Source organism: Aythya ferina (genome assembly GCF_964211825.1).
Source record: "Aythya ferina genome assembly, chromosome: 5".
Lineage (NCBI taxonomy): Eukaryota > Metazoa > Chordata > Aves > Anseriformes > Anatidae > Aythya > Aythya ferina.
The window spans coordinates 8,316,628-8,341,856 of NC_140301.1; the positions used below are offsets into that span (position 1 = coordinate 8,316,628).

Genomic DNA, 25,229 nt, shown 5'->3' on the forward strand with positions numbered 1-25,229 from the left:
TAAACCCCTCGCCACCCGCCGCTACCTGCCAGCGCCTCCACACCAGGCCCCCCGCGCCTCAGCGCCGCTCGGCCGCTTCCATCCGGCACCGCCTCAGCTCGGCGCGGAGCGGCGCTTCCGGCCGGCGGCGCCCCCCGGCGGAGCGGGGAGGGAGCGGGCGGCCGGCACGTTCCCGCCTTCGGCGCGCGCTGCCGGGCTGGGCGCGAGGCGCGGCCGTTGGGGCGTGAGGCGGTCAGGACGGTGCCTCTTCGTGTGGAGAAGGTGAGGGGTTCCAACGTGGTGATGTTAGCAATGCCTAAAAGAAGGCTTTAAATAACCACTTACACTGGTAAAAAGTGTTTTTTTTCTTCTTCTTCTTCTTCTTCTTCTTCTTCTTCTTCTTCTTCTTCTTCTTCTTCTTCATCTTCTTCTCTCTCCCTGTTTATATTTAGAATTTGAGCATTTACAACAAAAAAATATCGGATAGAAACTTTCTTCAACTCCTGTCCAGTAGTTTTCTTTCCAGACTGGATTCGCAACCAATGTTCTTTTACAGAAAGGGACTGTTCTTCCCAAACCTCTTCGAAGGCAGAATAGCCTTTCGATAGGTGAGCTGTAGCGGGTGGATTTAAGGGACTCAGTTGTTCCACCTGCTGCCGCTGTGTTACACAGTACGTGTGTTTTACACAGTACGTGTGTTTTGCAGAGTTGCCATACAATGAAAGAAAAGATCAGAGAGAAAATTCACTGTATTTCTGCCCACCCAAAAACTTGTGTCTCACAGCCCAACGTGAACAAAGTAAGGCCACCCAGTTACCAGCTCTACACTTGTGTTTCCCTCCCCTGTCATTTATAACCAAGTAATTACTAATTGACTTTACAACAGACTTTGAGTGGGTGATAAGAATAAGAAAGTTCAACTGTACTCAGAGCAAGTACAGCCAGGCATAGCAGGAACCTAGAAACATCATAAGGAGCAGTACAAGCTGGTGTTAGTAACAGAGCACTGAGTAACACCATACCATTTACCTGCAGCAAGGCACAGCTGATGGATGTTACAGTAACAGCTAACAGCTTTTACTAAACAAACAGACTTTGGAGCTGAGCTAGGGTAGAGAGTAGAGCAACAGAAACCAGTCTTGATTCAGCATAAACATCTGGGAGTAGATACAGGTGGTTAAAATTTATTCCAACAGCTTTTGGCCCTGGTCTCCTCAGAAACATTCTTTAGCAATGTCAGAAACAGTAGCCACACCCCCCTAAAAAGCTCAATTTATCTAAAAGGGCAAAGCAAATGGCTTGAAGTGTATAGACAATTTAAGCTCAAATAGTTAATAATACACAACCTTTTTGAAGCCTAGCATTTTTTTCCCCTCTGCTGTATTTTCGAACTAGAAAAATTTCTTGGCATAAGGAAGTACTGAAGTCAACTGGGCATAAATGTTAGAAGCAGCTCGAAAGAGCCAAAGTAACAGGGTGCTGGTGGGGTTCTCTTTTAGTCTGTTACTTGTCGTAGCCTCTGGCATCACTGATAAAGAGATTTTGTAAAAGATATCCAAAGGTAGAAATTATAAATTAGGATGCCTTTTCATCTAACTTATTGCCACAGTGTTGAAGAGTCGGTGGAATGGTTGTCTAGAAATAAGCAAAAGCCTATGGAGATGAGGGAGAATTTTGCACTTCTGGGGATAGCCGGGATTCCAAAGCACTGGAATATAAAGCTTTAATCCTAATGTGACAGTGGTGGGATGTAAGCCGTGTATCTGACCATTAATGGAAAGCTGTTATAAATTCCATATATATTGCTTAAGTCACACATTGGCTTAATGATGACAGAGAGACTGTGAAGTGCTATCATTCAAGGAGGGTGATAAGGCTTCCTCTGCTGCCTTGTGCTGCTTAGGATGAAATGTGTGGAATTAATGAAAGGGAATAATTCATGAGAGGAGATATTTGAGGTACAGGTTATGACATCAATTTGTATTAAGTAAATATAAGAAGAGCACTGAGGTGTGTGCATTCACTTTTTCAGTGTTAGTGTCAATCAGTGAGGCTGATTGTGTGGGGTTTGAGTTGGAGTTCAGAGTCTGACCTGTGTGCTAGCTTGTAACGAGTCTGCCACCCATGGGTTTAGACTGGCTTTGATCGCATTAGTTTTCATATGTGTAACTGGAAACGCACCCTAATGAGGGAGAAGTTCTGGGTTAGAGTAAAATGATTCTAGATATGGAAGATGAAAGGTAGGATCATCAGCTATATTAAGTAAAAATATTGTCATGGTTTTTGAGCTAGAATTTAAATTTGTTACTCTGCTAGCATTGGTTGACTCCATATGCTGTTTTCATACATAAATGCATCTGAAAACTGTCAAAGCCTGTGCTGCGAAGGAATGTATGCTGTCATAGTAATCTTTAATGGATCTGGAATTGGAGAGGAGTAGAAGTCATACTCTGAAACCAGTTTTGATCTGCGTGCTAAGATTCAGCAATTAGCATGTACCTAAGTTCACCCACATGTGAAATTGGATAAAGTAATATTGACATCTGTCAGCACACAAAAATAGCCCTGATTTTCCAGAGCAGTGGCAGGTTTGTTACTGACCTGCAGAACACCGGGACAGATGAAGGGGAGCGATGGTATTAGCACTGCGTTCAGTGCAAATGCTAGGTATCTCAGGCCAATTTGAAAGATGGTCAAGTAAAAATTTTTTTTTTTTTTGGGGGGGAGGGGGAGAGAGACAGAATTGCCTGAGAAAGCATAGAAACTAAATCTTTTGCTATTTTTTTCTTCCTGGGGTTTAAGTTTTTGGTAACTTATGTCAATAACGTTTTTTAAAGAGCTTGAACCGTGCCCATAGAAAAATGCTATCAATTTATTTTAACTATGTGGTATCCATGTAAATTGGCCTAGAAACTAGAAAATGTTGATAACGGTGAGAGACTTGATTTCTTCTTTTAAGTTAAGTTTTAAAGCTCATTTTATTTATTTTTTATTATTATTTAACTGAAACAGATAGAGATATTCTACTTGTGAAGAACCTTTTGTATCACGTGACATGTCTTTAAAATTTGGATATTAATTGAAAATAAAATTTGAATATGATATTTGGCCTATTTGATATGAAGAAGTGCCTACTTGTGGTTATATATTCCTGTTGCAGCCAGAGTTCCTGTTTATTTTCTTAAAGTTTTCGAAGCAAGCACCTCTGTGTGTCTAGCACCTAGCAAATGTGCTGGAACACCTGGTAGGGATAAGGCATTGCCTGCTCTGAGTTTTTCTGTGAAATATGCTCATGTAAGTTTCAAATATGTGATGTCAGAGATAAGGTGAGTGATTGTAGCAGGAAAGGAGGAAGAAAAGAGCTGACAGTTTTGGTAGGGAGGGCAGTTTAGCACAGATGGAAAATAGGCCTTTACGGTGGGGGAGTGTAGCAGTAAAAGCAGCGTGAAGGGGCAGAATCCTGTGAGGTGCAGCTCAGAACCTTTGAAGCTGCGTAAGGGTTAGGAAGGCTCAATGCAGAAAGGAGGGCTGTCTGAGTTGGAAGACAGGGTTGCAGTGAATTACTATGCTCTTGATTTAAAAAATAATAATAATAAAAAAAAAAAAACTGATGATAAATTGTGAGTAAATCCTAAGATGTGTTTGAAGAAAGTATTACTTGGTTTGCGGTCAGACTCAGCTTTTTTTGTGGTCAGCAAGCTGCCACTCTTGCTGTGCTTTGTACGTTCCCTGATGCTACGGGGATCCCTAACTCGGGGGACTTCATTCTTTTGGGACTGATCGTTACAGTACAGGAGTAAATAATAGCCTGTTTGTGTCAGCTGTGAATCGAGCAGCATTAGTTTATGAAAGGATGAAAAAAAAAGACCTTAGAGGTTTTGTTTTGATGCCATTAATTTCATGTTGTCCAACTGTTTCTTTTTTTTTTTTGTGTGTTGCCATTTGTTCAACTGTCTTGGCTTTAGCTTTTACAAGGAGCTACAGTTTTATTTGCACAATGCCTCAATAGATATATTTTGTTACAAATTAAAGTGTTGATATATCCTTTTGCCCACACAAACTCGTAAGCATAAAGACATCCAGTAAATCTTAACAAAACTGCAAGTAAGTAGTGCACATAATGAGTTTCTCCTTCACGTCGCGTGAAAAATGTGATGGCAAGTGCTGCGTTCGATCTAAGAGTATTGAACTAATGATTGTCAGCAGCAGAACTTTCTTTCACGCCAAATCTTAAACCTGCTGAAAGTGCAGGCATCACCATAAGGCTACTGGTTTAAAATAACTTCAGAAGGTCTTTAAAAGTTCTTTGGGGTATTTTTAATGTTACCCTGTTATTTTGTAAGATACGGATATAATACATATACTATGCATAATGTGGATGTAATAGTCACTGTTTTGTCAGACTGGATATAAAAGCATACATAAAATCATAGAATGGATGGTTTGGGTGTTGGAAGAGATGTTATGTTAAGGATCACCCAGTTCCAGCCCCCTGCCATGGGCTGGGACACCTCCCACCAGACCAGAGTGCCTAGGGCCCCATCCAGCCTGGCCTTGAACACCTCCAGGGATGGGGCATCCACAGCTTCTCTGGGAAACCTGTTCCAGGGCCTCACTGCCCTCTGAGGGAAGAATTTCTTCATAATGTCTAATCCAAGGCTACCCTTTTAAATTTAAACCAGTATCCCATGTGCTGTCACTGCACTCCCTGACAAAGAGTCCCTCCCCAGCTTTGTTCTAGGCCCCGTTTACATACTGGCTTAAATCACTTTCCAGCCTGGGAGTGTGCTAGTTTTATTCTAATTTGGCAGTATTATAAAAATTATTGATTATTTTCAAAATCTGGATTTGAATTCCGACCCACAAATATTGAGTGTTTGGATTCATATTACACTTTATTTTTAGGGTAACATATTTCTATTCTGTCAGGCTGAAAAAAACCACTAAAATCCTCTCAGTGCTTTGATACTGGATATGTCACATTGAGAATCATCTGCTTTAATGGCATTTGACTTTGGGTTTCCTCTCTGGGAATCTTTTGCCCTTTGTAGGCTGATTTCTTGCTACCCTTTATAAATGAACGTCCTGGCATGTTCTGTCTACTCAGTGAGATTTTTCTTTTTGCGTTGAGCAGGATTTGGGCTTTTGCTTCCAATCTACTCCTCTTGTTTGAGCAACTTCACAGATGTTGTAGCAACAAATGCATCATCACCCTGTTGGTATACTGTGTTCTTTGTTTCAGGGCTGACGAGAACGTGCTTTGAAACATGGGTGTCTGCTATGCTTTGCAATCCATGCAACATCTCTCTGTCAGGTTTGTGTCTCATGAGGAAGCCCAAGTAAGGTAGCATTTCTGACATTAGTCTTGTATGGTGCTGATTTTCAGTTTTCTTACCCATCTGTAAAAATACTGATTTTTTTCTGATTCAAAAAACAGGGACATTAATTCTGAATGTTAGTAAAAGCAGTCTCATTCAGCCTCTTTTCAGGCTCTTTGGAGAGCAGCTAATACTTGCACAGACCTAAGTGCAGTTAGTGCTTACTCACTGGTAACAGGTTAGGGTGTTCAAGGAATTTAGGCTTTGACCTTTACTAAGAAAAATGTCTTCTCCATGTTTGGATTGCTGGACATTGCAGGTTGTTAATCTGACAGGCACACTGAATACGAACGGAGAAACTGCTGTTTTCACATTGGTTCGTGCTCGAGCATTTGTCTATTTATCTGCTACTGCTTCCCAATGCTCTCTTGTGCCTGAGGAAGCAAATAAATAATGAATATGTGCCCATCAGGGGGCATTATTTCTGAATGCAAGTGTGGATTTAGAGGTCATACATCGTTCGAGGAAGCCTGGTAAGTTTGTTTCCCATTAAAGAGCAGGGCGTGATTCATGGTTATTCTGCATTTCTTTTATGCTGTCTGCCAGAGAGAGCAAACTGTAAGGCTCCCTGAATTGAACACCAAAGTTCAGGGGAAGAAACGGACAGATCAGCATTCACATCTAGGAGTGTTGGCTGTACAGCTGCCACCAGATTTGGATCATTGACAAGGACTGTAGTTAAATCCTAGTTTTTGAAAAGGTATTCAGCACAAACTGCTCCAGTGATTATCAGCAGTATCTTGGAAACTCTTGCTCTGTGATACTGTCTGGAAAAGAAGAAATTTTTCTCCTCTGATATTTTTATGTAAGGAAAAGTTTTGTTTTATTGGCATAGTTATACTGGCACGAAAGTGTCTCTGCTGCTGAGGGTAGCTGATACAGACTGTAGTTTAAATAGCATGTTTTTTCCAGGGCCAGTCCCTGATCTTACACTCATCAGTTTATTACCTTATTAAGGAGGTCCTAGTCATTACCACCATTTTATTATAGCTGGCAAAATGGCACTTAGAGATTTTAAATGACTTTCTGAAATTCTGAAGTAGTTCAGTAGCCAAGTAGAAATAAGATCTAGCAAGTCTCAGAGTGGACTTATATCCCTGGGAGCAGCTGTGCAAGGTTTTATTGGTGCTGTTGCATTGGTATAATTCATATGAGACATGTTTTAGTATGGCCTGTTGCTTTAGTCAGACTTTGCTGCAAGAATACATTTGCTTGCTAATCTTGTTGTTGCTAACAGATGAGTTCTGCCCCTCTTCCTCAGTTACACTTGTGAAACAGCAAGTCCTGAAATGTTTGTGATGAGGAATGTCAGAAACTGACTCATATTTTTAACTCTGTGTGTTGCATGACTTCCTATCAAACATAAAGCCTTGGTAATGAAGTGGTCAGTGCAGATGTGTGTATGCATCACCTGAAATGAAAAGTATCTGTGAGCTTAGATTTTGTTTAGTCCTCGTCTGTTAGAGGGATTGGGTTCTACACAAAGTTCTGTAAGTCCGTCCTTCAGTTCTACAGCCCTTTTCTACATTGCTTGCTGCACAATGATGTTCCTATTCAACTTTTCTGTCAACTGTAGCTGTGGGAATCACCATGGTTCCTTAATCCTTATAGAAATGAGGCGGTTATCCCATGAAACCCTTACTGAAATCAAGTTTATTTATATCCTTTCTGGTTTTACATTAAGGAGTAATTTTTGTGTATGTGTCTTGAAGTGTGGGAGACAATTACATTGTCCAGCAATTTTACAGCCTCGTGACAAATTGGTGGCCTAACAACACACCGCCTGCCCCTGGATTTCATGCGTCATTATGTATTTGGAGAGAAAATGGTGTATTTGGCCGCAGCAGGCTCATAGGCCTGTGAGCAGGTACCAGCAAGTACTGCAAATAGTCACAGCCTAAATGTAGTGGTTTTTAACTTTCAAAAACTAATGTAAAACCAATACATACTGTATTAGACAGTTTTATTTAAAAATAACATGGGAAAAAATAGGAAAAAATAAGAAAGCCCCAAATGGCTTGAGAAGAAAGCTCATACCACTGGCTGGTTTTACTTATGTTTTAATATTCTCTCTTCATTGCCAACTTCAAATTTTCTTTTTATTTTTTTTTTCTCTGGGTGTGTTGTATATTAGTTGTACAGTAATGACCTGCTATAATTTTATCTGTAATGATTTCCTCAAGGCTATTCTTCTGTCTTGGAGGTTATCCCAGCATGTAAGTTGTCTGGTTGACTGCTGACAAAATTTTATTTTTTCCCAATAATACTTCTGATGTAATCATTCCTTGTCATCTTCTAAGATGTCTTTGTCACCATCATGTCTCGAATGTTTTGTTTCTTGTGTCAGTGATGTGAATTTACCCTGATCCTTAAACACAAGTTACTGTGGGAAAATAAATTATTTCTCCATTTAAATAAATTCATGTCCTCCTGAACTGCAGTAAGCTGTTTAACACTCTTTCTTTCTTCAGAACAGCTTCATTTCACTCTCAGATAATTTTTGTACTCACATTTTGATTGTTGGTACCATTTTCTTAAGTCAGTGTACTGTGTTAATGCTCTGTCCTCGCAGGATCATTAGCATTTCTCAACATTTTTTAGCCAACTCCAATGCTCGTTGTCCATAGCAAAGATTGATGTATGATCAGTGCACCTGAGATAGTTCAGAGAGACGAGGAGATTTCACCTCCTTTGTGCAATTTGTTCATGATGTGTCCGTACTACCTTCTGTGTGACTGAGGGGAGAACACACTTATCTCTCGTGATACTCAGCAACAACTACTACCATCACCAGCTCTTGTTGGTGATGGTAGAGACTTCTGTTAAAATCACTGAGATGCTTGTGGTTAGTGAGCCTCCTCAAAAAGTTGTCCAGCCTCCTCAAAAGTTGTTTACATTAGGAAGCATGACATGCTTTTTCAAAGCTAATAAAAACAGTCTCAGTGGTGACTGAAATCCCAGGGAAATGATAGTGTCATGATGTCACAGGGTTAATACTGCTTCTGAAGCTGGTGTCATGCAATCCTGAATTACAACGAACAATTCTGACATTGCGAGTAATACCACTGCATCAAAACTCCATATCCTCATTGTTTAGCAAGATCAGAAGGATTCCCTTTATCTACTTGTCCAGCTGATGCCTAGGCAGCTATACGTCATTGTAGGTTTTCCATAGTAACACAGTTACTGATTACTTTGAAAAAAACTGCTGGTACTTTCCCAGTTTTTATTTTTAAAGGAGCGTGTGCCTTTCTGTTTTATGGAATTAATATTAGACTCTTATTTTCATTTCTGTTGTTTTGTATTTAAGTAGGTTTGATAGGACATTTTTCTTGATAATCTTTCTTGTTGCTTGTTTGCATCTCCACTATTTGGACAGAACCACCATGCTGTTGGGTGCCATTGTAGAGTCAGATCTTGGCTGAACACTTGCACTCAAATTATACTCCAGGATTTTTTGTCATTGGCTCTTGGTTCAGGGTGGTCACTTCTCTGAGACCTCTGAAGATCAGATGTGGAGAAGAGCAGTAGCTGATAACTCATCTCAAAGGTTTAGTAAACACAATACCCTCCCCATTCCCAATACTTAAAACCTCCTTTATAAGTGCATGATAAACTGGCTGGCTGAACACCAAAATTCCCACATCATATGGAGGTAATAGTGTCTTGTCTACATTGCAGGCCAAGAAGATTGCTCAGTGTGCTTGTTGTGGTTGCTGATTGTCTGGATTGAGGGACCTTGTTGTGGTTTAACCTGGCTGGCAGCTAAACACCACACAGCTGTTCACTCACCCTCCCCTCTCTCTCTCTGGGATGGGGGAGAGAAAAGGGGAAAGTGAAGCCTGTGAGCTGAGACAAAGATGGTCTATTAAGACAGGAAAATAATAATAATAATAATAATAATGATAATAGTACTACTACTACTACTAATGTGTATGAAACAAGTGATGCACGATGCAATTGCTTACCACCCACTGACTGAGGCCCCCTCCCCGGCTAGCCACCCCTATATATTGTTTAGCATGATTTCAGATGGGACGGAATACCCCTTTGGCCAGTTTGGGTCTGCTGTCCTGGGTCTGTCCCCTCCCAGCTCTCATCCTAATCCAAAACATAGCACCCTACCAGCTAGTAGGAGGAAAATTAACTCTGTCCTAACTGAAACCAGGACAGACCTGTTGGAATGTGTGGCAGCTCTTGCCATGTGTGGGTCAGTCTGAAAGGGAAGAATGGGATGTTGGCCACCTATGAAGACATGATCTGAAAGATGGGAACAGCTCCAAGAGCCCACACTTGTGCTTGAAGAAATATGCATAGCACAGAGGTGCATAGGTTATCCAATTATGAACTATTTTGTAAATAAACATAATGACTGTCAAGTATGCTAATGAAATGACTTGGCATGCTTATGGAGGGGGGAGTTGGAAGCCTGACATCTCAGATATTTGAAATGAATATTATCCTTTCTTTGCTTTGCTTTGTTTTGTTTTCCTATCTTTATTATCCTCCAGCTATAGGAGATGAACATTTGGGCCATTTGTCATCTTGAATTCACGTCATTTTAAGTATATAAGCATACCACTGGAACATTTCCTTATTTATTCACTTTAATGGACTGTGACCAAAATGTTGTTTTCCTTTTGTGCAATTCCCATTTTCTTTCTGCAATCTCGATGTTTACGGTGTTTTATATTGCTTTCTTTTATTTCAGAGTTTGAGTGTTATTGTCATGCAGCCTCTTTATGCTACTGTATTAGAATGAGCAGGATAATTTTTTAAGTCTCCTTATTATTCTTATTCTGAACGATAAGCATGCATTGACTTATTTTATAATGCTTTCCATTGATTTTGAAAATCTAGAATGTCCTTGGAAAAGTCCTTAGAATATTACATAGCTGTCAGCTTGGTATTAGTGTCCTATTGAAAATGTAAGTCATGTGCAAGTGCAAAATCTGAGGAGAGCAATAGGCAATCTAACAGCTGAGCAATAACTTACCGCCCATTGGCGGATACACATGCAGACACTGGAGTTCACAGAATATAGGGTGGCTTGGATGGTGTGATTTTTCAGTTTTATGGCCAGCATTGATAGTTAGGCTATTGAAACCCAGCAAATTTCTTGTTCCTTTTTTTCTTTCTTTCTTTCTTTTTTTTTTTTTTTTTTTTTTTTTCCTTAAAGCAGCAGTTAAGAGTAAAGTTCTAGTTCAGCTAAGCAGCATGCAGTTATGAGCAAGATTGATGAAGCCAGTGTCTTACCCTATGTTGTTCGACCTATTAAATAACACATCAGAATATGTGTATTTTTAAATGAGCAAAGTGCTACACAAAAGAAATTAAAAAGACAGTGGTTGTATCTAAAGATGCATGTGCAGTGTGCTTTAGAGTTCTGTCTTGGGTAAATTGAAAGCATTTGCAGCTGAAGGGGAATAGAAAAAAGGGAAGGCTGTCAGTGGTTCTGTTTGGCCCCTGTAACTCAAGTTGCTCCTAAACTGCTTATTTGGATCTAGGAGCACAGAAATGTTGCTGTATCCAGCACACATCTAGGCACGGAGATCAGATTGAATCCCTTACTCAAATTCTGCCTGTATTTCACAATAATTTTGTTTTTATTGGTATGTTATTAATCTAGCAGCCAGGAGCCATGCTTGTGGGCTATAATTTGTGTCAAGTGCAATATTTAAAAAAAAAAAAAAAAAAAAAAAAAAAGAATAAAATCTTCTGTTGCTGTAAGCAAATAGGTATTGGGAAACCTGTCCAGCAGATGGTTCAGCAAATAGGATATGAGGGCTATAGTTAGGCTGAGGTAAATTATCCATCAAAGGAATTATTAGTATTGTTAATATTTTAGTGCCTTTTTTTTTCTTTCCTTTTTTTTTTTTTTCCTAGAATTGTTTTAATGTTTTGTGTTTATCTAAATGGCACCAAGACACTTGTTTATCTAAATGGTACCAAGACACCAAGAGATGTTTTTAATCTGGGCTTCACCTGAACCTTCCCAAGGTTCAGACTGCGCATGGCAGGATGCAGGTTTATCTTTTCTCAGATCAGTGCCTACTCAAGTGAGGGATATGCAAGGAAACCGTACTATTCAGTCTCAGGACAATATTTTCTGGTAAATGTATTATTTTTGTGTGTCTGGTTTTTTTTTCTTTTCTGTTTAGTAATGACAAACTCTTTGGAGTGTTACAGTTCAGTGGAGTACACAGCAGCCTTTGCTTTGTTCAGTGTTTGTTCCCATGAGGTAACTTGTACTTTACACAGTGTTTCATTCTTTTTGCCTCTCTTTGCAGAAAGAGAAGGAAACTAATTTTGTGAAGTGAAATGTGGCTACTGTGTAATGGGCTTGAGTCAGGGTGAGTATTCTAGAGTTAGGTCAGAACTGTGTTTAACAGTATGTTTTCCGGGTGGTTTTGGATCTTAGCACTGATTTTTTTGGTATAGTGGAAAGTGTTAGAAAATGGCAAACATTGATTTTTGTTCTGTTTAAAGGGAAAAAAAAAAGTAGAAATATTTTCTTAATGGGAAATAGATTATTTATACCACCAGACAGGATGGGTATTAAACATTTTTACTTTTGCCTTTACTCTCCAGTTAGCATCACGACCAGCAGAAAAGTCACTAAAGCTCACAAAAGGAGAGCTCAAATGCTCCTGAGCTGCATTATACAAGACACAGGGTTGAAAGTGATGGAAGCACTGATTTGGCTTTTTGCTGACATCCAGCTTGTAGAATAACTTGGTTCCCAAGGAGCAAATTAGAGGCGTCAGCAGTCACATGCTGATGTTCCATCAGTGTTACTTTGTGGTTTCCGTGAGCACCCTGCCTAGTCTTGGTGACAAGCTGATAAATTGCCACAAATTCCTCTTTGTACATTTGGTAAGGGTTTTTCTGGTCAGATGCATTCTAAAATTTCTATGCAATGTCACACTGCAAAACCAAAGCATAAGCAGCAGACATACGTAGTAGATTTCTGATTTGAAGTCGAATGTTTAATTTTACACTAGGTCATGCTAGATTTCAAACTGAATGTGTTTAAAACTTGAGAAACATTATTCAGTGTCATCAATCAATTCTAGTTATTTTTAGGACTCTAGAGATAAATTAAAAAAAAAAAAACAACAACAAAATCATAGAGTTGAATGGGGGTGGGGAGAAGGAAACAGGTTAAAATTCTAATGTAAAAGTCCATTTAATACAGGTATATACAGCATTCAAAGCAGCTAGGGGTGGATATTATTCAATAGGTAGATCAGTTTATTTCTCGTAACTCCCAAGGAAACAAACAAAAAGCCTAAAGTGGGTTGTAGGAGTCTGTCATCAAATGCTCCATTCAGATTACTAAACTGTATGGGTTAGTTTTTTCAGATACCAGGAACCAGAAAATTTGGTTGCTCCTCCTGGAGTATTTAGTCAAGATTTACCAGTCTTACCCCACTTATTACACAGGTATGTGTTGTCATACCTGTGTAATTACACTTCCCTTTACCATTCATTGCCTTCCCAATCACTCATTTGAATGTCAAGTGCAGGGGAGAGATAATATCCTCTAATTTATGTTGATAAGGGGAAAGAAATGTCAACACATCTTTTTTTACTAGAATGCAACAATATGGGCCAAATTCTCTTATCTTTCTTCTCTTGCAGTTATTTACAACTACTGAAAAAAGATTTCAAGAAGTATATAAACAACTGTCAGCTTTGAGGGGTCACTTTAGTTCCCACTAAAGTGGAAGAAGAAAAGGTCTCCCCTGAGTATTAACAGAGTATGCCCTTACTAAACAGTTTGAATCTGATAGCGATTTTTTTATTACCTTTCACAGGCATAAATAGGCTCATAGTCAAAGTCTATAAACTCAGGAAGTATCATTAAGGTCATTCAATTTTATTTCCTATAATGATTAAAAAATAAAACAAATTAATTCCTGGATTAAATGTAAAACTTCTTGTTGAGCTGGAACATGTCTCTTTGGCATATCACTGTGCTGTAGGAATGAGATGATAAAGTATATGCCTGTATTTCTGCTAGTAGTAGTCCTTGCTTGGCCAAATACAGAATACGTTTTATTTTCCATCACCTTGTTACTACTGAAGAAATGGCATATTCTTCAGTGTAACCAAAATTAGATTTACTTACAAATTCAGAGCCACTGATATTTTTGGATGGATTTTAGCTGTATCCCTAAAGCCTCCATAAAGTAAGTGGTTGTACTGATGTTGCAAAGCACTTGTTGATCATACATATCACGCTAGACTGAGCAACCGTTGTTCCTTTTTGTTTCTGATTCCATTCTTAGTGTGAATTCATGTTGTATTCCAAGAGTGTTGTCAGTTAAGTGAAATCTGTTTGTTCCAGTGACAGGGACTTGATCTTCTTGGAGGAGGATCTGAATTCCAAGTTGCTAACTGGATGATTCATGAGTACATGCTGAAACAGCCCAGACAGCAGTTTTTCTATGCAAGAAAGGTTTTCCTGTGCATGCTGGTTAAAATATGGGTATTATTGTCCCTTCTCTTCTGGAGCAACAGACTATTTACTCATCAGTGGATAATTTATGGAATAATGTCTGTTTCTTTTGCTATTAATGGCAATGACTTCCATGAGATGAAGCAGAAAGAAAGCGAGCAGTTTGGAAATGAAAAGTTCTCTGTAAGACAAGCAGCATAATTTCAAAGGAAATAAGTAATATCAGCCCATTTAGTTTTTATTTTTATACATGCTTTGAATCACAGTGTTGTGCCAGTGGAAATCACCCTTTCTATTATTTGAAATATAACAGTATTCTGAGCAGTAATGTTTGCATTAGCAAGATAGTCAAACAGAAAACCTAGTTGAGTCTACATCTAAAAGAAATGAAAAACAAAGTGCTCTGAGTATTTCTGTACTTCACTCTTACGTTCATTCTTCAGAAAGCAAGACCTACTATGTGTTTGTGGGAATAGAAATGTTTTTGCAGAGTTACATTGTTTGGAGGAAAGGAATGTAGTATTGAGATATGCTTACAGTGATAAGAAAGCTTAGCAGGCAACATTGTAAAATGCAGACAACCAAACTCTTCAGAGCAATTAGGTGAAAATCACAGTGTTAAGTCAGGTAAGTGAAAAAACATTACCACTTTAAACAGTAAAAATGTCAAAAGAAATTTGAAATTTAATAGGCCGGCAACTGAAGGCCATGCGTTGTCTGTGAAGCATCAGACAGGTTGTGAACCTGGATTACCCACTCAGTGGGGAAACAGGGGAGGGTCCTGTCATCAAGAAGTACATAAACTGTGTTTTGGAACTAGTAGGCATGCTCTCTTGTTTGTGGGGTGCTGGTCTTTGCAATTGCAAGTAAATTACTACTTCACCGAGATCCTAGCCTGAGCCGAAGTTACTGGCTACAAAGTGTTTCTCACGTGTCCAACCTTTTGTATCAGCTTTCATGTCTTCATTTTTTGGTGCATTTGAAACAACATGTTACGCATGTAGTTTTCTCTGAAGCATGAGTTAAGAGCTAAACTAGAGCAAACAATTTCAGGCTACTTGCTTTGTTATTACTAAAAGCTACTTCAGACTGTTCCTTTCACTCCCTTACACACTAATTGTAGCCTTTCTGGTGGGAATATAGTGCTGCTGTATTCAGCCTTGGTTTGCCCTCTCTACAAGCTTCTACTTCTTCTAACTGCTTGCCCCTTGATATCCTTTCTGCTTTTTTTTTTTTTTTTTTTTTTTTTTTTTTTTTTAATCCATCAAATATCTTCTGAACAGTGAGCTCACATTATTATCTTGCAGTTTATGGAAAATCTGTGGTCTCTGTTAAGCTTCCCTCGACTGTTCAGTCCAGAAGGTCTTGAGAGTTTTCGCTTTTTCATGCTGTTGTCTCTAATTTTTTTTTTTTTTTTTTTTTTTTTTTTTTAATATCAGTATTTTTGATATGCAGAGAAAGGTGTGCTGTAAAAAGATCAGCTAACCTACTCTGTTAGAATCAGCATTTCAATCACTATAACGATAGCTTCATCCTGAAATGAGGATCTGCCCCCAGTGATCTTAGGATCTTCTGTAACAGGTAAGCAGTGTAAATACACTAGGGGATGCTGCAGTTACACAGTTTTTCTTTAAAGTTTTCTTGCTGATGATTGTGCAAGCATATCTGCTGCCCTGAGAAGCATAAAAATGAAAGCATTCCCATTAGAGTAGCAGGCAGGAGGGCTGTTAATCAACTGAGTGTCTTGTTAAAGACAACTGAGAAGTATTCCTCAACTCAGGCTTGATCCAGAGCCCGCTGAGGTCAGCAGGTGTCTTTGAATTAGATACAGCCTGCAGTGCTTCAGATAAAACTAACAATAAAGCAGAAACTGCCATGGCTGTTTGTTTTAATTGATTCTCCCTTCACTTGATCTTTGGGAAAGAGGTAGATCATGTTAGTCAGTTTTAGTACTTCTTACTGGGAGGTCTGAGTCTTTCCTGACACAAAGTTTAATTCACAACTGTACTGCTGATTCTGTGACTCTGTGCACTATCGAACAGGACAGTGACCAAGTAAGTTACAGCTTTGGTACAAATCTGTTTTATTTGAACATAGAATCATGGAATTGTTTAGGTTGTAAAACATCTCCAAGATTGGCAAGCCCAACTGTTAACCTAGCCCTGCTAAATCTACCACTGGGCCATGTCCCCAAGCACCACATCTACATGTCTTGAATACCTCCAGAGGTAGTGACTCAACTCCATCCCTGGGCAGCCTGTTACAATGTCTCACAACTCTTTCAGTGGAGAAATTTCCTACCATCCAACCTAAAACTCCGCTGGTGCAACTTGAGGCCATTTCTTCTTGCTATATCGCTTGCTTCCTGGAAGAAAAGACCAACTCCCACTCTTCTACAACTTCCTTTGAAGTAATCGTAAGGAGTGACAAGGTCTCCCCTGAGCCTCCCTTTGTCCAGGTTAAGTAGCCACAGTTCACTCACCTGCTCCATATGAGGCTTGTTCTCTAGACACTTCACTAGCTTCCTTGCCCTTCCTTGGGCGCTGGGAGTAGTGAAGGTAGAATTAGATAAAGGAGCATAGTTCTAGCTGTGTAGATTATCTTGTTCAGCCTGAGATGTTACAGTTCATAGGATCTCTCTCCTGCTCTAGGATTCTGTCGCAGCCTCTGCATGCATCCTTCAAGACCGTTGTCCTGCCAGAGCCTCTGAGAAGATACTGTCTTAATCTCAGTGTGCTACTGGTTTATCTTCAGTAACACCCTGAAATCTCATCGTACTATGTTCTTACTGCAGAGGTACCATGCATCTTCTGCACTTGCAACAATTTACAAAGACTTTACTTGACTCTTAGGAGGACATTGAAATTACACTGCAGTTTTTTGTTGTTGTTGGGGTTTCCTTGCTAACTGGATACTTTTAATAATTGTGTGCTTTGATAATTTTCACCCTACTTGAATGTTAATCTTGCATTCCTTATGGGCCAGTCTGCATGGGTGAAAAATAGAGCGTCAGGTAGAGAATTGTCTTTGTCAGGGACTGAGTGAGCATCTGAAGTAATTGAATTGGTCTTGCAGTGGCAGCGAGACAATCATATTTCATAGACTGCTCACATATTATGAAATATGTACTCCATATTTTCTAAAACGAAAAACTGCAGTTTTCACTGTCCTGCGTTTTCCTTCCCTTTATACATTTTCTTATGTACTTCCAAGAGACTGGGATGTCTTTTCTGCGTGCTGACTACTTCTATACAATTCAGTGAGTAGTGAATCCTTCCTGAAAATAAGCAGTCAAGAGAGTGAGTGCCAATGCTGCACATTCCTCCATCTGGGCGTGGAGGAGTGCCATCTTGTGGAGATATTGTTGTATTACTCTAAATTAAAATGGGTGAAGTCTGCGGGTTTGGCGAGTGCTTCCTTTGCCTCGGGGGGATGCCTGCACATTTATCGTGTCATAAGTGGTAGAATGAACCACCAGGCTCTAAAGCATTATTGAGAGGAATAAATAATTCATAGCTTTAAAATAACATAGACACTTATAGACAGATCGTCAAGGAGACAATTTAATATTCCTGATCAATGTGTTAAATATGTATCTTCATACATCATAATATGCTTTTTACTGGCATCGCAATAAAGGAGAATTTGAAAGAAAGATATGAAGGAGAACCACAAACTATCTTTTTTCATGTGTCAACTCTAAACTTGATGACAGAAGGAATACAGGTGATTATCTGGAAAATTAACTACTAGATGATGGAAGCTGTCACTGTAGCTTGATCAGAGACCTCTAAATACTTTATAAGAGTTGATGGGTAGGAAGGATCGATCCTAAAGAGCCTTGAAAGTGATGGCAAAAATATCTTACAGTTGGTAAAATAGAGAAGGCGTGGTCAGTGTAAGGCTGCAGAAAGCAATGACACAGGTAGGTTGGCAAGCAAGGCTGATGATCGGTGTAGGAGCATTCTTCATGAAACTCTCGTCTATAGCAAGCCCAAAGGTTTACTATTTTTCCATGTGTTTTACTGCTCTATGTTAATATAATCATGGACAATTTTTTGTCCCATCTGTCAAATGTTTCGTTATTGGACAATATCACTTGGGGGAAGGCATATTCTCTGGAAGCTCTGCAGCAGAAATCTATCCAAGGAAACAATAATATTCCCTATATGACATAGATGTTTACAGATGCTTATATATAGCACAGATGAAACAGCAATGCTTAATTCTCTGACTTTCTGTTGGTTTCTTACCACACAGTAACTGCATAACTTGAGCGGAAGTAAATAAACAGGCAAATATTGTCCTAGGAATATGAAATAACCCCCTCATCCTTGGTCGTATAGTGTGCCCGATACCTATTGTTTAGTATCTGCTACATTGACAGTATTTGCTGCTATCTAAGAACAATTTTTAGGAACCAAGTTCTGTGAGTATATTTGGTTTGTTTATTCCCCTGCCCACCCACAATGAATGTGCTTCTGCTATGATCAACTAGTTTCAGTCTCTCTTTTTACTTAAGTTAAATTCAGGAGTATGAATTTCTGTTTATGTGTGAGAATGATCATATGAAGGAAATTTCATATTTATACCTGTGCTCATTGGTATCAGGAAGATAAGGACATACAGTGTGGCTTATGTTGGAAAGCCAAGTCCCCTATTCGGGTCCCAGCAAAACTAAAATATCTAAATACATTTCTGTGACAGAAATTTAACAGTAGCTATATGATCTGGAAAAGCAAGTACAAATTCCGTAGGTGATGCATCAAGGATAAATCCTTAGGTAGTTTCTTTTTAAGTCTTGTGCTTCAGTTTCAAATAATTGATAATATTTAGTGCCAAGGTGCTGTCACATGATAAATAGTTGGCTCCATTTCATCTCTTTTCAACTTCCTGGGTGGATCATAATAATGTGACATAGACCAAAGATATTCTTAAGTTGCAATGGAGTTGAATTGACTACTTATATCATAAAGATAATAAGAAGTCATCCAGAAGTGAATTTTGGAATTAAGCACAAAACATTTGACTTGCATAAATTCATTGCTGTGCTTAATGCTATATAGGCAAATCAGAAGGGATTGTATGTTCAAAAGCTCATTTGTGATTTCAAGTTTGTCTTGTTTTCAAAAAAGAATTATGCGTTAAGGAAGGGCTATTCAAGTGTGGGAAATCTTATAAGTTGGTTGTAATTTCAGAGCCTAACTTCAGGAAAGTGATACACAGACTCATAGCTTGATCTGGTGAGATACCTGAGGACATATTTGTGTAGCACTGAGTAAATCTGACTTAGGAAACCTGAGTTGTGGAGATTTTAATTTAGATAGCTAAAGCTGGGTTCCTGAAAGGATTGCTTACGATGAATTAGTGTGAATTGTTTTGGAAACTCAAGTGTTCACCAGGAAAATCTGTCCGACCTTGGTTTGCCAATGAATTTTACTTTAGTGCAGGTGCCACATAAAGGTCATACTCATCCAAGCAAAGAAAAACATTACTTGAAATCAAAACATTATGCTCAATGAATGCCAAAGGGTGTCTGAGCTAAAGAGGTGAAAGGGAAAATTATCTTTTGTTCTACTGTGAATGCAGACTGTGTGAGTTTCATTACTCACATGTGCATTTCTTGTCACAGTATCAATTTCATTCTGTTCTTGCTAGAACAGCAGTAAAACAGACTCAGTGTGGTACTCAGCAGAGGTGGAAAGCCACTTAAAGAAGCATTTGAAAATGTGGTAGCTTATTTATAGAAGTGGTAGCTTAAATAAGTGGTAGCTTATTTATAGAATTTATTGTACCTCTTCCTGATCTGGGGGGATTTACTTAAACATATTTTTATTTTACTTAAACATATTTTTTTCCAAAGAGAACCAGGGTTGGGAGTCCTTCAGAAAGTTTTTATTTTATCTTCACTGCCAAATACAAGCATTGTATAGTTGTGCATGAGCTAACTCACTTTTGTCATATGTCCTTCATCTGAGAACTTTTAAAAAGAACACAGTCTGTTGTGCATTTAAATCAAAAGCAATACTGAAAATAGCCATTTAGCATCTTAAGCAGAAGATGAATTATCATAGAAGCATAGAGTGGTTTGGGTTGGAAGGGACCCTTAAGGATCATTCCGTTCCAACCCTCTGCCGTGGGCAGGGACACCTCCCATCAGACTAGGCTGCCCAAAGGCCCATCCAGCCTGGACATGAACACTGCCAGGGATGGGGCATCCACAGCTTCTCTGGGCAACCTGTTCCAGGGCCTCACCACCCTTATAGGAAATAATTTCTACCTAATGTCTAATCTGAGTCTACTCTTTTTTAATTTAAACCATTACCCCTTGTCCTGGCACAGCACTCCCTGCTAAAGAATCACCTCCCTCAATGTGCTAGCTATGCTTCTTTTGATGCAGCCTGGGATACAGCTGGCTTTCTGGGCTGCAAGTGCACATTGGCAGCTCCTGTTGAGCTTTTCATCCATGAGTACCCCCAAGTCCTTCTCCACAGGCCTGCTCTCTAGCCAGTCATCACACAGCCTGTATTCGTGTTTGGGATTGCCCCAGCCCAGGTGCAGGACCTTGCATTTGACCATGATGATGGCTCTTGGTACCTTATGTTATTGCCATTTATCAGTTACTGAAATTTTGACTTTCAGACATGCAGCTCTGTGTGCCCAAATGTGAGAGTGCAGCTATGCATCCAGTTAGTATTACAGCAAAAGCTAGAAAAGCTATTGAATAACTGGATATATGCATATTCTGTAAATGGGAATAAGGTGGACATGCAGCTATCCACATGATTTGGAGAAGCAGGCATGATTTCAGGTGCTTTTGTGAAAAGAATGAGAACAGCTACTGACATGAAAACTCTACTAGAATTGCACTTCAAAAGGCTTTATTCTGAGTACGTGTGATTTCTTAATGAAGTCATGACAGAAAATGTGCAAGAATGTCTCTTTCTGCTACTAGCAGTAGGCAGAAAAAGTGGTGAGAAAAGGAAGAGCAAAGCTGCTTTTTTTTTTTTTTTTTTTCTTAATTTGAGTAAAAGTGTAAAATACCCAAATAATATTTGGGTATTTTACAGAGAGGGGTTGCTGCCTTAGGCACAGGGGACACTGTGAGATGCAGGGGAAGAGCAATATTTATTGCCACATCATTACTTACACACTGGTCAGAGTGTACCAGGAAAACAGGTCCCTTACTGTGTTCCCTCATTAATACGAAGAAGTGTAACTAATGAGGCATCTTGCTTTCTAGTCTTGTTGGATTGTTCAATTTTGGAAATATTACTGACTTTTAACTCTACTAAATATTCTAGCCAATAGTTGTAGGTAGCCGTCCATAATTCATCCATTATCTGTACAAACTGGACCTGAAACCCATGTAATCAAAACACTTATTAGTATCTACCTGAAAATAATTCACAATTTGAAAGAACTAAATTGCATAAATGAAAACATCAGGAATCAGCTGAAGTGAACAGGAAATCCTTTGCCAGCACAGACCCGTTGTTCACCAGGAGAATGCGACATATTTCAAGCAGAAGAGTTGTTTTGTGGCACAAAGCTCCTGATGTGTAAAAGATCTTGTTTCAGTGCTTTCCCAACAGCTGTTTGCATAATGGTTTTGTAGCCATATAACATAATAAGGATTTATGTAGTAACGCTGTATCAAGACTGGAAGGGATTTCCCAGTTTAGTTGTCTGTTTTCAAAATCTTGGCAGCTCTACAGTAGGCTCTTTTCATCTAATAGTAGAGTTATAATTTGACTCTTATCCTTTGTTCTTCCTTTTTTCACAGGCAATAAGCTTTTATTTTATTTTCAGACCAAATATATGGATACATTTTTAATAAACTGGTGTAGTTTAATAATATTGCCAGCTAAATTATGCTTCAAACTGTGTTTTTGTGTTGCTTTGCTGAAGTTAGAAGTCAGGGAGGTCCTAAAGTCTCTCTTACTGATTGACACATCCTTGGGCAGGTTACTTTTCCTGTTTTGAAGTTGATGGGGCTGCAGATGTCAATTGCAGAATTATTGGTTACTAACCTCCCCTCTGCATACTGCATACATAAGAAAGAAAAATCCTTTCTTTTTTTTTTTTTTTTTTTACTTTTTTTGTGCTATTAATATTACCTGGTTTGAGATGTGGCAAATAACCTGAAATAATATGGCAGAAATTAACGCAAGAGTGACATTAAAAGGAAATTTTCTAATTTGAGATCTGACACTATTCCAGTCTTCAAAGTGTTAGTGAATATTTAATAGATCAGACATCTACTGAAAGGACGTGGACTGAATTATTTAAGGGCATCTCAAACCCTTGGGTATTTAACCCCCGAAATATTGAAATTCATAACTGAGGCTTAGTTATTCTGATGTATTGATGTTCATTCCCAGAGTTGCTCTCGTGCTATTTTTTTTTTTTTTTATTTATTACTAAAGCAGTATTGGTCTAGAAACTACAAGGAAAACTAAATGGATATTCTTGAGATGCTTATAGAAACGCTTTGTAATCCTGCTAGCTATCCTGATACTCCTGAAACATGCTCTGAAGAAAACAGTGATTCCTATGAGTCTGTTAGACCATTCCAGGCAATGCATTTTCCATTCCTGCAGTGCTTGTTTTCAGAGGTGGTGTTTGGTGCTTGCATGGAGGTGAACAGAACCTTTGTCAGGCTCCTGAATCTTCATTAACTCTAATGAATTTAACACCTGAGTATGGGAACTTGACAGGGTAGCTTCTAACTCAGACATGTTATGGAGAAGAATACTAATTATAAGAAATCTTAACTTTATTGACACTTATAGAGACTACTGGCCTTTTTATAAGTTTTTTTTTTTCCTGTTTGTTATTATTAAAATATTTATTAGAATATCATCACTTGAAATATTTTTAAAATAGCATTTTATTTTATTTTATTTTATTTTTAGAAAATGGACCAGAAAAATTTGTGACCCAACTTTATCTCAAATTAGGTCTCTGGTCATGTGTATTTCTTATTGCTGCATAAGAGAGTTAAATAAGGGTGACTGAACTTTAATAAATGGAATTCTTTTCTGGACTACATTTCCCTTCTAGGATTTGCTAAAATGCTAGATGGTATTGCTGATAGTAGAAGCACTCCATTTCTATGAGAAAGATCATTCTGACCTTACATAGCTTTACGTTGTCATCTTGTCTGTCTTAAAATTTTGATACTAAGGTATAGGCTGATTAGGATAAATTGGAAACAGTTTGAGAATAATGGGTTATCACTGTATGGAAGCATCACAAAATAGCTTTGGTGGGGTCAAAATCTGCAATAGCCAACATAACTTGTAAATAAATTGTTGCGTATTGGTGTTTGTATGAATATATGCCTTAAAATGACAGTCCTCTGTGTGCTGTACACGCCTACTGACAAAAACTGACTAGATTGTGCATAGACAGGAACTGGTTTCATTATACTTTTATGTTGTCCCTGAACTAAGCATCTCAGCATAAAGTGGTTTCAAGTTCCAGACATAATAATCCAAGTATATGAACACATCCAGCTACTCATAGATAAAGATCTACTTGTCTTAAGGCTAGATTGCATAAACAAAGCCAGTGTGGTTTACCACACTGTGTGGTAACACTGATGGTGTAAATCAGTCTCCCATCTGAAGCATTAGATTGCCTGTGACTGAGAATTCTCATGAAGACTCAGATATTTATTCTAAAAGGAGAAGTCATATGGTGAGAAAGAAATTGGAACAGATTGGACCAGATCAATTGCTTGGTAGATGTGTCTTTGATACTACTTGGAAGTGGGGGCAGAGTTCATATTAAATTTTCTTAATTATTTCTTGATCATTACGCTAGTGGAAATGCAGACCCTACTTTTGTGTTACGTGGAATCATGCTGTTGATGTTCTTAAAGGCCTGTTTGAAAAGGCTGTTGCTGCCAGGGCATAGACCTAATCCTTAGCCTTTTGCATCATTGACAAAAATTTTGACAGCGTCTAAACCAAAAAAGTTCTTTCTTGCTTCTTAGCATTCACAAAAGCATGAAGACCTGCTAATGTTTTACTATGAGAGAAGGAAACAATGAAAACTAATACGATAGTTGAATGAAACTTTTTTTTTAAAAAATACACAGAGGAAAGGGAAAATCAGTTTTCTCAAGTTGTTCAAGTTTTCTCTTATAGAATAACATTATGCTACGTATGTAATGCATCTGGAAAAACAGTATTTTTCAGTGAATTAAGAAGTCATTAGTGTGAAGTAAAAACTTTGTTCTTGCCCTTTAGAGCTGTAGCATGTAAGGAAACCAACAGTTAAAGGTGGTAAAGCATAGCTAGTTAATTCTGTCTCTTCTCCACCTACACATAATAAAACACTGACATTTGATTTCTTGAAAGTATGTTCTTTCTCTAGCCCTGCTGCTTTGTTTGCTGTATTTCCCAGAGACTGCAGCCTTGTGAGCTGCTGTAATGTCTGTCAGTGTAAGTCACATTAAAAGACCAAGGCTTTGATAGCTTATGTTATTAACATAAATTGAAGAGAAACATGAGATACACAGAAAAAAATTATAGATCCCATTGCCTGAGTGGAGGGGAGCCACTAATCTCAAGGCTACCATCTCCAAATGAATTTTTCAGGTTAACTGCTCATCTCTTTCTTTTTTTTCTTTATTTGTAGTTTCAAACAAGATGTTAATTAATTGTATTTTTAATGAAAATAAAGCATGTGGCTAAACATTGTGTACTGCCAAAGCAAAATGCACTTCCTGAGGTGTGCGGGTGAAGAAATATGGCACAGTAACCACACTCTCAACTGTCTTTCCTTTTCCCATATAAATAGCCCCAGATAAGTGCTGCCTCTACCTCACAGGTACAAACCACAGTTCTAACATTCCTGTTTTCCACCTGTTGTTTGTACTTACCTCTCTTTCAGCTTAGATCTGTATGTGTGTTTTTTTTTTTTTTTTTTTTTTTAATGACTAATACATTCTTATGTGTCAGTTGGGTTAATACCAGGTGGCATTTATATATATATGCTTTAATTATGGCAAAATAAAAATAATGTTGTGAGCCCGGTTTTATGCCAACATTATAAAGACAAGTGGCAACCTGTTTAAAGATAGGATTAAAGGTTTACAGATTTTAGTCTGAGAATAACAGTTGAGCATTGACAGCAGCGGGGCGATGCTATTATGCTGATGCTTTATTGATAGCTTATAGGTGAGGAATGCATTTTTCTTTGCATCCCTGTAGAATCAGGGTGTGCTTTATACCTAAAAGGCGGTTAGGATTAAATGGTCATTTCAATTAGTAGGACTATGAACACTGCTGCTGAACTTCATGTTCCCATCTTGATGTCTGGAGAGCTTCAAGTACGACTGGCACGGACACTCATAAGATCAAGGTCAAACTGTCTGCATAATAAATGATAGAAAA

The 25,229-nt window shown here is 38.6% G+C and overlaps 1 protein-coding gene across 4 annotated transcripts in view; it reads left to right on the forward strand.

Annotated features, from left to right (window-relative positions):
• Positions 1-25,229, forward strand: part of KCNA4 (potassium voltage-gated channel subfamily A member 4) — an 84,252-nt gene that overhangs the window by 3,511 nt on the left and 55,512 nt on the right. The gene's annotated exons all lie outside the window — the stretch shown is intronic.